An 11,017-nucleotide genomic window follows, 5' to 3' on the forward strand; every position below is an offset into this window, starting at 1 on the left:
ACAGATTGATCATGGCTAGAACAGACACAGTGACCCAGCTGACAGATTGATCATGGCTAGAACAGACACAGTGACCCAGCTGACAGATTGATCATGGCTAGAACAGACACAGTGACCCAGCTGACAGATTGATCATGGCTAGAACAGACACAGTGACCCAGCTGACAGATTGATCATGGCTAGAACAGACACAGTGACTCAGCTGACAGATTAATCATGGCTAGAACAGACACAGTGACCCAGCTGACAGATTGATCATGGCTAGAACAGACACAGTGACCCAGCTGACAGATTGATCATGGCTAGAACAGACACAGTGACTCAGCTGACAGATTAATCATGGCTAGAACAGACACAGTGACCCAGCTGACAGATTGATCATGGCTAGAACAGACACAGTGACTCAGCTGACAGATTAATCATGGCTAGAACAGACACAGTGACCCAGCTGACAGATTGATCATGGCTAGAACAGACACAGTGACCCAGCTGACAGATTGATCATGGCTAGAACAGACACAGTGACCCAGCTGACAGATTGATCATGGCTAGAACAGACACAGTGACCCAGCTGACAGATTGATCATGGCTAGAACAGACACAGTGACCCAGCTGACAGATTAATCATGGCTAGAACAGACACAGTGACCCAGCTGACAGATTGATCATGGCTAGAACGGACACAGTGACCCAGCTGACAGATTGATCATGGCTAGAACAGACACAGTGACCCAGCTGACAGATTGATCATGGCTAGAACAGACACAGTGACCCAGCTGACAGATTGATCATGGCTAGAACAGACACACCTTTCTCATTTGAATACGGGACGGCAGGGTTTTTAATGATTTTATGGTGAATTAATTTGCCTTTGAAGTTTGATGAATCATTGTTTTATTGACGTGTATTGCCCCTGTTAGTGATTGTGTTTATTGTTTGGTGCGTGGTCAAGAAGTGAGCTTGGAGATGGAACATAGATCGTGATATGGCTTAGCAATACTTCATGGGTGATTTATTTTTGCCAATTTCATTTTGTTTTATAAACCTGTGGCCAGTTTTATTTTGAGCATAGATAAGCATGTTAAAAAAAAGAATAGTATGTTTTTTTTTTGTAGCTTGCATGACCATTTACTGTACAGAAAGCTCTGTGTCCATTGTCGATCAATCTGCTGCTTGAGATGAGTTAGGAGTGGTGTTTGTACTGAATCAGTGAGGGTGTCATGCAGAACTGATTCAACAGCGGTTCTCAAGTCTGGATATTCAAGCGAAAGCAAATGTTCAAAAAAAAAAAACAAAAAAAAAAGAAGAAGAAGAAAAAACCCTAGAGAAATGCACCCTATTTTGGATGGCACCTTTTCGGTGATACCTAATGAAGGAACTCGCATGTCCTGTCAAAAACCGTTTTAAAAATGCACGGAAATGAAAGGAAGGCAGTTGGAACAGCTGACCAGGTTGAGACAAAGGGGTGGAAAAAGAGACTGGAACGTGATCAAGGAAGATTCTGATGACCGTTTTCCAGCTGACGGACACAGGTTGTTGACCATGGCAGTGATGGTGGTGGTGATGTTGAGACAAAGGGGTGGAAAAAGAGACTGGAACGTGATCAAGGAAGATTCTGATGACCGTTTTCCAGCTGATGGACACAGGTTGTTGACCATGGCAGTGATGGTGGTGGTGATGTAACAGACGTGTGTCGTGATGATACTGAACTGAGTGCTTTTCCTGTCCTGTAGTGAAGTAATGTATGTTTTCTTCTTTTCTGAATGGCCCTATGTTGTCGGCTTGGCTAAAAGCAGCAATGACAATGATAATTATGACAGTAATAATAATTGTGTTGCCGTCTTGTTTAAGCAATAATGTAGTTATGATTGTAATAATGATTCTTTTACCACCTTGATTAAGCAACGATGACAGTGATAGTCATGATAGTAATAACAATTCCGTTACCTTTTCGACTAAGCCACAATGACATTGATAGTTACGAAAGTGATAATGATTCAGTTACCTTCTTGAATAAGCAACAATGACATTGATAGTTATGATAATTCCGTTACCTTATTGAGCAATAGTGACAGTGATAGTTAGGAACCTGGGGTCTGGCTTGCTTGGAGGGCGTTCTGTGCATGAGGTCCCCTTTTCATGGAAGTATCGGTCACTGTTGATTGGTAACACATTCCATTTCTGGGGGAAAAAAATTTAGTTTGTCTGCTACAGAAATTGCTTTGTGTCCCTGCCGTTGTGGTGGTCTGAATCCAGTGTTGGTAAAACCAGACAATAAACAGTTATCTAATGTTTTCTGGCTGACAGGCGCAATAGCTGAGTGGTTAAATCGTTGGACCGTCAATCTGAGGGTCCCGGGTTCGAATCATGGTGATGGCGCCTGGTGGGTAAAGGGTGGAGATTTTTACGATCTCCCAGGTCAACATATGTGCAGACCTGCTAGTGCCTGAACCCCCTTCGTGTGTATATGCAAGCAGAAGATCAGATATGCACGTTAAAGATCCTGTAATCCATGTCAGCGTTCGGTGGGTTATGGAAACAAGAACATACCCAGCATGCACACCCCCGAAAACGGAGTATGGTTGCCTACATGGCGGGGTAAAAACGGTCATACACGTAAAAGCCCACTCGTGTGCATACAAGTGAACGCAGAAGAAGAAGAATATGATCTTTTCTGGGGTTTTTTGTTGTTGTTTTTGTTTTTGTTTGCTTTTGTTTCAGATAATATTGATCAAGCGTTATTTTATATTTCCTGGTTTTGTGTGGTTATGGGAGCAGCAGGGAATGTTTGTTGTGTCTGTTGCTTTTGTTTCAGATGATATTGATCCAACGTGAAAGTTCCTGGTTTTGTATGGTTATGGGGGCAACAGGGAATGTTTGTTTGTTTATTGGTTTGTTTGTTATAAATCTCAACTTTTTCTGGGCATTTAGTGGGATGGATAGTGTGCAGATACTTACACGTTGTTGTGACAGTGATCTCTGTCTTCAGTCACTGAGTAGATGATAGAAATTAAGGTGTTTACAGGATGGTGTTTTTCTGTTGACGCGAGCATGATCCTTTATATTTTCCTTGTTCCAAGTTATTTTCTAGGCATCTCCACAATGCTTCCAAGTTAATGGTTTTACCTTAGGTATAAGTAGACTTGAAATGGTCGTGGAACATGTAGTTTGGTTGTGAACACCACCACTTTGCTTCCTTTCTTCCACAATGATAATTATACCCTTTATGTGTTAGCGGGTATTACACGTTTGTGTGTGTTTCTGTAGACAGTTTTGTGTTTTTGAAAAACAGTGACATTATGCAGTTGGATCTTTGCTGAATTGTAACATAGTTAAAAGTATGTATATGGATGTATCTTTTTGTGTGTATATGCATGTGTGTGTTTGTGAGTATTGGAGATAAAGAGCATGTATGTGTGTGTGTGTGTATGTGCGACTGGGTCGTTGTGTAACCATTTTCATTGACTGATTTAAGCGTGAGTGTCCATTGTTTATTTCTATATTTCAGGAATCTCAAAATTCTCATGGAATTTATTATTTCTGCTGGATGATTTCCTATTCCAGTATCCTAAATATTTTGATCTATTGAAATGAAAATGTTGAAATGCAGGCCTTTGAGACATGACATGTGGCATGTACTACACCCTCATGTTGAAGACTTAGCTTCCAAACAACGTGAAATGACCCATGCCACGACGGGCGCCATAGCCAAGTGGTTAAAGCGTTGGACTTTCGATCTGAGGGCCCCAGGTTCGAATCACAGTGACGGCGCCTGGTGGGTAAAGGGTGGAGATTTTTACGATCTCCCAGGTCAGCATATCTTCAGACCTGCCAGTGCCTGAACCCCCTTCGTGTGCATACGCAAGCATAAGATCAAATATGCACGTTAAAGATCCTGTAATCCATGTCACCGTTCGGTGGGTTATGGAAACGAGAACATACCCAGCATGCACACCCCCGAAAGCGGAGTATGGCTGCCTACATGGCGGGGTAAAAACGGTCATGCACGTAAAAAGCCCACTCGTGTATATAGGAGTGAACGTGGGAGTTGAAGCCCACGAACGCAGAAGAAGAAGAAGACCCATGTCACGAACAGGACTCTTGTCAGTTCTTCATTTGTGGGCTGCAGCTCCCACATTCACTTGTATGTACACGAGTGGGCTTTTACCTGTATGACCGTTTTTACCCCGCCTTGTAGGCAGCCATACTCTGTTTTTGGGGGTGTGCGTGCTGGGTATGTTCTTGTTTCTATAAACCTACCGAATGCTGACATGGATTACAGGATCTTTAACATGCGTATTTAATCTTCTGCGTGTGTATACACATGAAGGGGGTTTAGGCTCAAGCAGGTTCGCACGTATGTTGACCTGCGAGGTCGGAAAAATCTCCACCCTTTGCTCACCAGGTGAGATTCAGCCTTGGGACCCTCAGATTGAAAGTCCGACGCTTTAACCACTGGACTGTTGCTCCCGTCACTTGTCAGTTCAAGTGGCCGTGCTTTATGTTTGCATGGTTTAGGGGCCAAAAACTGAAAGAGCTGCTGTCTGATTGGCACAAACAGAATGAACGTGTCATTCCAGACAGTGTTTTGGACCTGGCAAGATGTCTGCACATTCTTATAGTGACTGAATCCATACCCAAATCAGTTACAATAAGCTTAAAAATAGAGTGGAAAATCACTGGAAACGAGTGTTGCAACATCTACTAATGTTTATTTCGTTCACCTATGCATGATATCGGCCATTAGATAAGGTCCCTGAATTTTGGATACTGAAATTTTTCCAGTATACACTTTATTCACAACAGAATGTGTGTGTGAAACTTTTTTTGTCCTGTAATGTTTTTGTCTTCATTAGTTAAAGAAAAAAAAAATTTTCATGTGAAACAGCTGAGTTCTGTACTGACGTATTTGCCGTTTCTTTGGGACTTTTTCTTCAGAATCAGTTTCCTTCCAAAGCTGGATTACTTCCCTTCCTTTGTATTCTGCATGGAGAGGGTCATTCTTTTTTTTATATTTGTTTTGTGTTGTTTTTTTTTTAAATTGTGGTGGAGGAGTAGAAAGACAGTATTATTTATCTCCACACACCACACATGGTCTTGTGTACTGTACACCAGTATTATCCACATTCCGTTCCCTTCCATTCCGTCTCACTCTAACTGTAGAAAAAAAAGAGTCTGATTGAAGGCAGAAACACAGGACAGTGTGTCTCACTGTGCCAAATACAAGACACATAAACTGAACACAGTCACAGGACAGTGTGTCTCACTGTGCCAGATACAAGACATAAACTGAACACATTCACAGGACCGAGTGTCTGACTGTGCCAGATACAAGACACATAAACTGAACACATTCACAGGACAGAGTGTCTCACTGTGCCAATACCAGACACATAAACTGCACTGTTCTGCTGCAGAGTGTGTAGTTTCAGTTATTCTCACCACTTACATTTCCATCTACAATATATTTTTTTTCCCAGCCAGCTCAAAGTAGAGAGTCAAAGTGAAAACAGAAAGAGGAAGAAGACTGATAAGGAAAGGAAGGAAGGAAGGATGAAGGAAGACAGAGTTGTGCATGGTATTCGTCCTCCAGGTTTCAGTTCTTTCTGTGGCTGTTCTGCTCAGAGAGTTGTGCATGGTATTCGTCCTCCAGGTTTCAGTTCTTTCTGTGGCTGTTCTGCTCAGAGAGTTGTGCATGGTATTCGTCCTCCAGGTTTCAGTTCTTTCTGTGGCTGTTCTGCTCAGAGTTGAAGTGACAGGGAGCTCAGGGGTAGTATGCCAAATTGGAATAAATGTTTCAGTTTTTAATTGAGGGAAAAGGAATTTGGCACTTACTGGCCTGTTTTCATCCTACCCTTCTAAGGAAAATGTACGAATTAGTCTAGGGAACACAAAAGAAAAAAGTTGGGAGAAAAAATACACACACATCGCATGGCAACAATAACAACAATCAAAACACAAAGGGACAAAATGAATGATATGAAAAATCCAAGGTCCTTGGTTAGATACAGGAGTTTTGCATCGTGGAATCCTGTTTTGTGACACAACTCGCCCGCTGGGGGTGACGAGGGATTTTTATTTGTTGCAAGCTGTAAATGTTTCTGTTTATTTTTCTACAGGAGTAATTTTTTTCTTCTTTACAAAATTGTTTATTCTTACTTTTGATTTTATTTCCTTTTTTGACTTGCTTGTGTAAACAAAGTGAGTCTATGTCTTAACCCGGTGTTCGGTTGTCTGTGTGTGTGTGTCTGTGTGTCCGTGGTAAACTTAAACATTGCCATTTTCTCTGCAAATACTTTGGATAATGGATAAGACAGTTTCTTCTCACCCGAACAAGCAGGGTTTGAATCTGCCGTTAGGACTTTTTTTTTTCTTTTTTCTTAGGACTTTTTTTTTTCTTTTTTCTTTTTCTTTTAACCCGAAGCTTTATAATAACAAATGCAGAATACATTTTAATGATTAGATTTTGTTTTTTTTAAGTGTATCACAAGTGAGTCTTGAAGGCCTTGCCTCTCTTGTGGCTTGTTATTATGCATAGTTTTTTTTCCCTCTCACAGACTTGCCTCTTTCCCTGTCCTGTATGCTGATATTATGTTGAGCAGATTTCATGTCACCCAGCTGTTATGTGTCCAAGTTACGTCTACTCTTTGATAGTTATGTTATGTTTAGGTGGTGTTGTTTTTTTTTAATGTTTTGTGGGTGTGTGGGGATGGAGTGATTGGCTGGTAGGATATTAGACATGAACAAAAAAAGAAAAGTTGGTACATACCTATTTTTGTCTGTATCTAATCTGTCTCTCTCTCTCTCTCTCTCTCTCTCTCGTGAAAATATTGAATGCATTTGCAAGGGACGTTTAACAGTAGAGCACATTTTAATCCGCTGTTAAGTAATGAAACCTTTTTGCCTCCAGAAATTGTGGAACACGTGTTACCAGTTTCAAATGTTAACATTTTTTGGAAAAAGTTATATATTTCAAACTGTTCTTTATTAAAGTTAGCTAGCTATGTGTTAAATAGTCCAGTTGGTTGTTTATTGTAGGTCCCCACACGAACCTCTTTTCAAATAATAATCTGCAGAAGTAGTGCATACAATATTTGATTATTGATCTTTTTTTTGTTGTCCTAATCCCGCTTCCCCCGTCCCGCCTCTCACACACACCCTTCCAATATTATGTTTTGTTTTCTTTCTCCAATCACTGACACTCACCCTCTCCATTTTAGATTTTGTACTTTATCTTTTCCACATTCTGTTCTCTCTCTGTCTGTCTGTCTGTCTCTCTTCCTTTCTTAGTCCCCTCCTCCTTGCCCCCCCCATGCCCCCTCCCGCCCCTCCCCTCCACCTCAACCGCCCCCCTTTTCATTCGAATATACAGAAATGTCGATTTCTAATTAATAATAACAATTATCATTATGATAGAAATGATAATAATCCAAATGATGATAATAATATCATTTATTTTCAGTCTAATATCATCATCTTAGATAAACTCTCTCTCTCTCTCTCTCTCTATATATATATATATATATGTATATACAGATAGATATATAGATATAATTATGCCATATACACACACATATATATATATATATTTTTTTTTTCTTCAAAATACTAATGTTTGCCATGGTCTAACAAAATTTTGGTTACTTTGTTTATTGTGTATGGGTATTTAAAAAAAGAAAGAAAAAAGAGGTATCACAATTTATTGCAAACTGGTGGGCATTAATCAAAATGGTCTGATGTCAAAACCTAACTCCCAAAATGTGGAAATTTTTAGAAGCCATAATGTGTGCATGTTTGTGTGAGGAAAAGTTTTTATTGAGCTACATATAGTTATGCTAAGCAATATGAGAATACTTTCAGTTCAGTTTTAATGATTATTCCCCCCCCACCCCCCTGCCCACTCCTCCTCCTTCCCACACCCCCTTCTGTTTTTTAGGTTTTACAGAAGAAAAGATATGGTGCCTAAATCTTCCCAGTGGAGGTAGGTTTGGCATGATCTTGACAGTTTTTAACTTGTTTTGAAAGTGTTTGAAAAATATAACGTTATCTGTGATAGATATCATCCATCCATTATGCATTATCAGACTAAGGCATGGTGTTTTGAAAAGATATGCTGCTAAATATTCTGTTGATGCAAATAATGCTTTGTACATGGGATGTGATTACTGGGGACACATTTTCTCTTTTGAATGTTGTTATAATTATCATTGTAACACACTGATGGTCATTCTGTGCACTGAACATTATTTGCCAGTTGTTTATTTGTCGAGGGACAATTGTCGTCAGAAATGAAGAATGTTTGATAATTTTTAAGGACATGATAATGCTGGCAAACTTGTTGCTTCAACCTGTGGAAAAACAGCTGAGAAATTGATGCATACACAAAATAAAATGCTTTGCTTATGTGTGTGCCTTTCTCTCTTTCTGTGTATATATTCATATATATATGGTTTTTACAGAATGTTTGATGTTCTTTAGGGCATCATTTCTTCTATATAGTTATGTGAGTGTGTATGTGTGTGTGTGTGTTATGTGTGTATGAATATTCTTCTTCTTCTTCTTCCGCGTTCGATGTTTTGGCTGCGTCAGACGGTCACCCCTGTCGCCACGACGTAACCCACGGTCTTCTCCAGGTCGTGGCGGTCTCCCCAAAGCTGCGCCTGTAGCTCTGTGCCCCCTGGCCAGGTTTGACGCCGTAGAGCTTCATGGGTTGGGCAGTGTTGGAGGATGTGTTCAGGGGTCTGGGGTCCAGTGCCACACGGACACTCATCAGTGTGGGCGATCTTTATACGATGCATTTATTTTGTGTATGAATATAAATATGTTTACACACACACACACACACGTGCGTGTGTGTGTGTGTGTGTGTAATTTCCCACCTGTAAGGTGATAGAACACAAAATGTTACTCTGAATTGAAAGGGGAAAAGTTATTTTTGACATGTATAAGGGGTACACATCCTGTGAGACTATCTGCTGAAAAACCTGAAAAGTGGAAGTCCTCCATGTTGGCTCTGTCATCCCTGGATGTTCTGTGAGCTGTGATGTCATCTTCAGAAACTGGACTGGAATCTGAGTTTTCGTCTGCTTGTCAACTGAGCTCTGTTACCTCTGTTATCTGCTTTTTAATCTGCTGGTACTGTCTACCATTCTGAAGCTTTCAGTCGAACTTGTGCTGTTGTCAGTCCCCAGTGTTTGACGTTTGAAAGACGTTTGAAAACATGAGAATGCTGGCCATTAAGAAGCGTGAGCGAAGGAAGCAGGGCTCAACTTCTGGAGATGTTTTCCTGTGCAACACCTGTGGGAAGTGCTGCGCATCCAGAATCGGCCTCTTCTCCCATATGAGGACACACACCGACAGATAAGCCTGCCTGCCTGCTCATCCGACGGGAGACTCCCTTACATTGTTTGACCTGGTCAAAGCAGAACTCATTCAGCTGGCCCGGCTTCCAGTTCCAGCTGCATCTTTGCAAGATCGAAAAGACATGAAAGCAATGGGGTCACCTTTCTGATTTCTCCAAATTCAGATGGTAATTGTTTTCATGGCTCAAGGGTGAATTGCGATCATTACTTTAAATTCAGCCTCATGTACGATTTGGTTAGAATTACTATGGTGAACATAGTATGTTGAACCTAACAATGATAAAGGTGAAGCATGCAAGTGTGGCTGTTCAATGTGATCATGTGCGTTTATTGCAGTGAAGTCTGTTGTCAAATACTATTTTGTAAGAGGTGGCACAAAGTGGCAGTCATTTCAGACACAGATAAGGTGCAAACAGCTGATGTCAGATTTGAGTTAAAAAGATGAATCCTTATACTAGGCCGGAAATGATTGTATATGAGGAAGTGGATGCACAGGGGATGCTGTTTTGTCGTTGGATGCTGGATAGGTTCAGTATACAGTCTTTTTTCCATGTTTTTTTCTGGCTATGATGTGTTGCTTTTGGCATTGTCAGATTTTAAACTGTGAACGGTTTGAAATATGTTACTATATATTGTGTGAAGCATGTGGCTATCTCTGTGATAACATTGTCAGATTATGTTTAAAAGAAAAAAAAAGAATCTGACAATAACATATTGTCAGATTATGTTTAAAAGAAAAAAAAAGATAACATATTGTCAGATTATATTTAAAAGAAAAAATAGATAACATATTGTCAGATTATGTTTAAAAGAAAAAAAAAAGTATTTTTTCACAGCGGAGCCCAACAGCTTTCCTGAATATATATCTATATAGATAGATCAGACACATGCAGAGATTTTAATCAGTGAGTCATATGACTTGTGAGTATTCATCCCTTTTTACTGACTGACATGATTCATGTTCAGTTTATAATATTATCTGAAGCCAGATTTATTTTTCCTGAATGTTAGTTTTCATGGCCAGGGTTCTAGCATTTTGTCATGAGCTTTTGTGACCAGTAGATAAGGGGACTGTGTTATTCTCCCTGTTAAAGATACTAACCATGTCAAACTAGGCCGATTGGTTTGCTCTTGGCCTAATTTCATGGAAGACTCTGTACTAAGCCTCCTCTTCCAGGGTTTTGGTCTGTTCAGCCAATCCGCACAATTCCCTTGAGTGATGAAATACGGAATGGCTATTCCATGGACAGCATGTGAATAGTGAAGAACAATGGGTATCAATCCAAAATCACTTTACCTCACTCCCCTGGAAAGTAACTGGCCCATCACTAATGTGTATAAAACTGGTGAAAGTACTCAGGAGAGTTTTGGCGTGTACCTTTACCCCCTCTAACCCTACTGGCAGGAAAGTCAAAATGGGGACATGCCTAAAAATTCTACCCTAGGGCGTGTACAGGTACGTGTCCACTGCCACCCCCAAGAGTGATTTTAGGAAGGACTATGATCACGTGATCAGTATCCTCTCCCCAGTTTTCATCAGTTTGACACTGTACAGTGTTTAAACCAAACTCATCAGTCACTTACAGTTTGCACATGTACACACACACGCACACACACACCCTTCACACGAATAAAAGAAATTGGAAGAAATGTAG

This window comes from Babylonia areolata, chromosome 3 (genome assembly GCF_041734735.1).
Source record: "Babylonia areolata isolate BAREFJ2019XMU chromosome 3, ASM4173473v1, whole genome shotgun sequence".
NCBI lineage: Eukaryota > Metazoa > Mollusca > Gastropoda > Neogastropoda > Buccinidae > Babylonia > Babylonia areolata.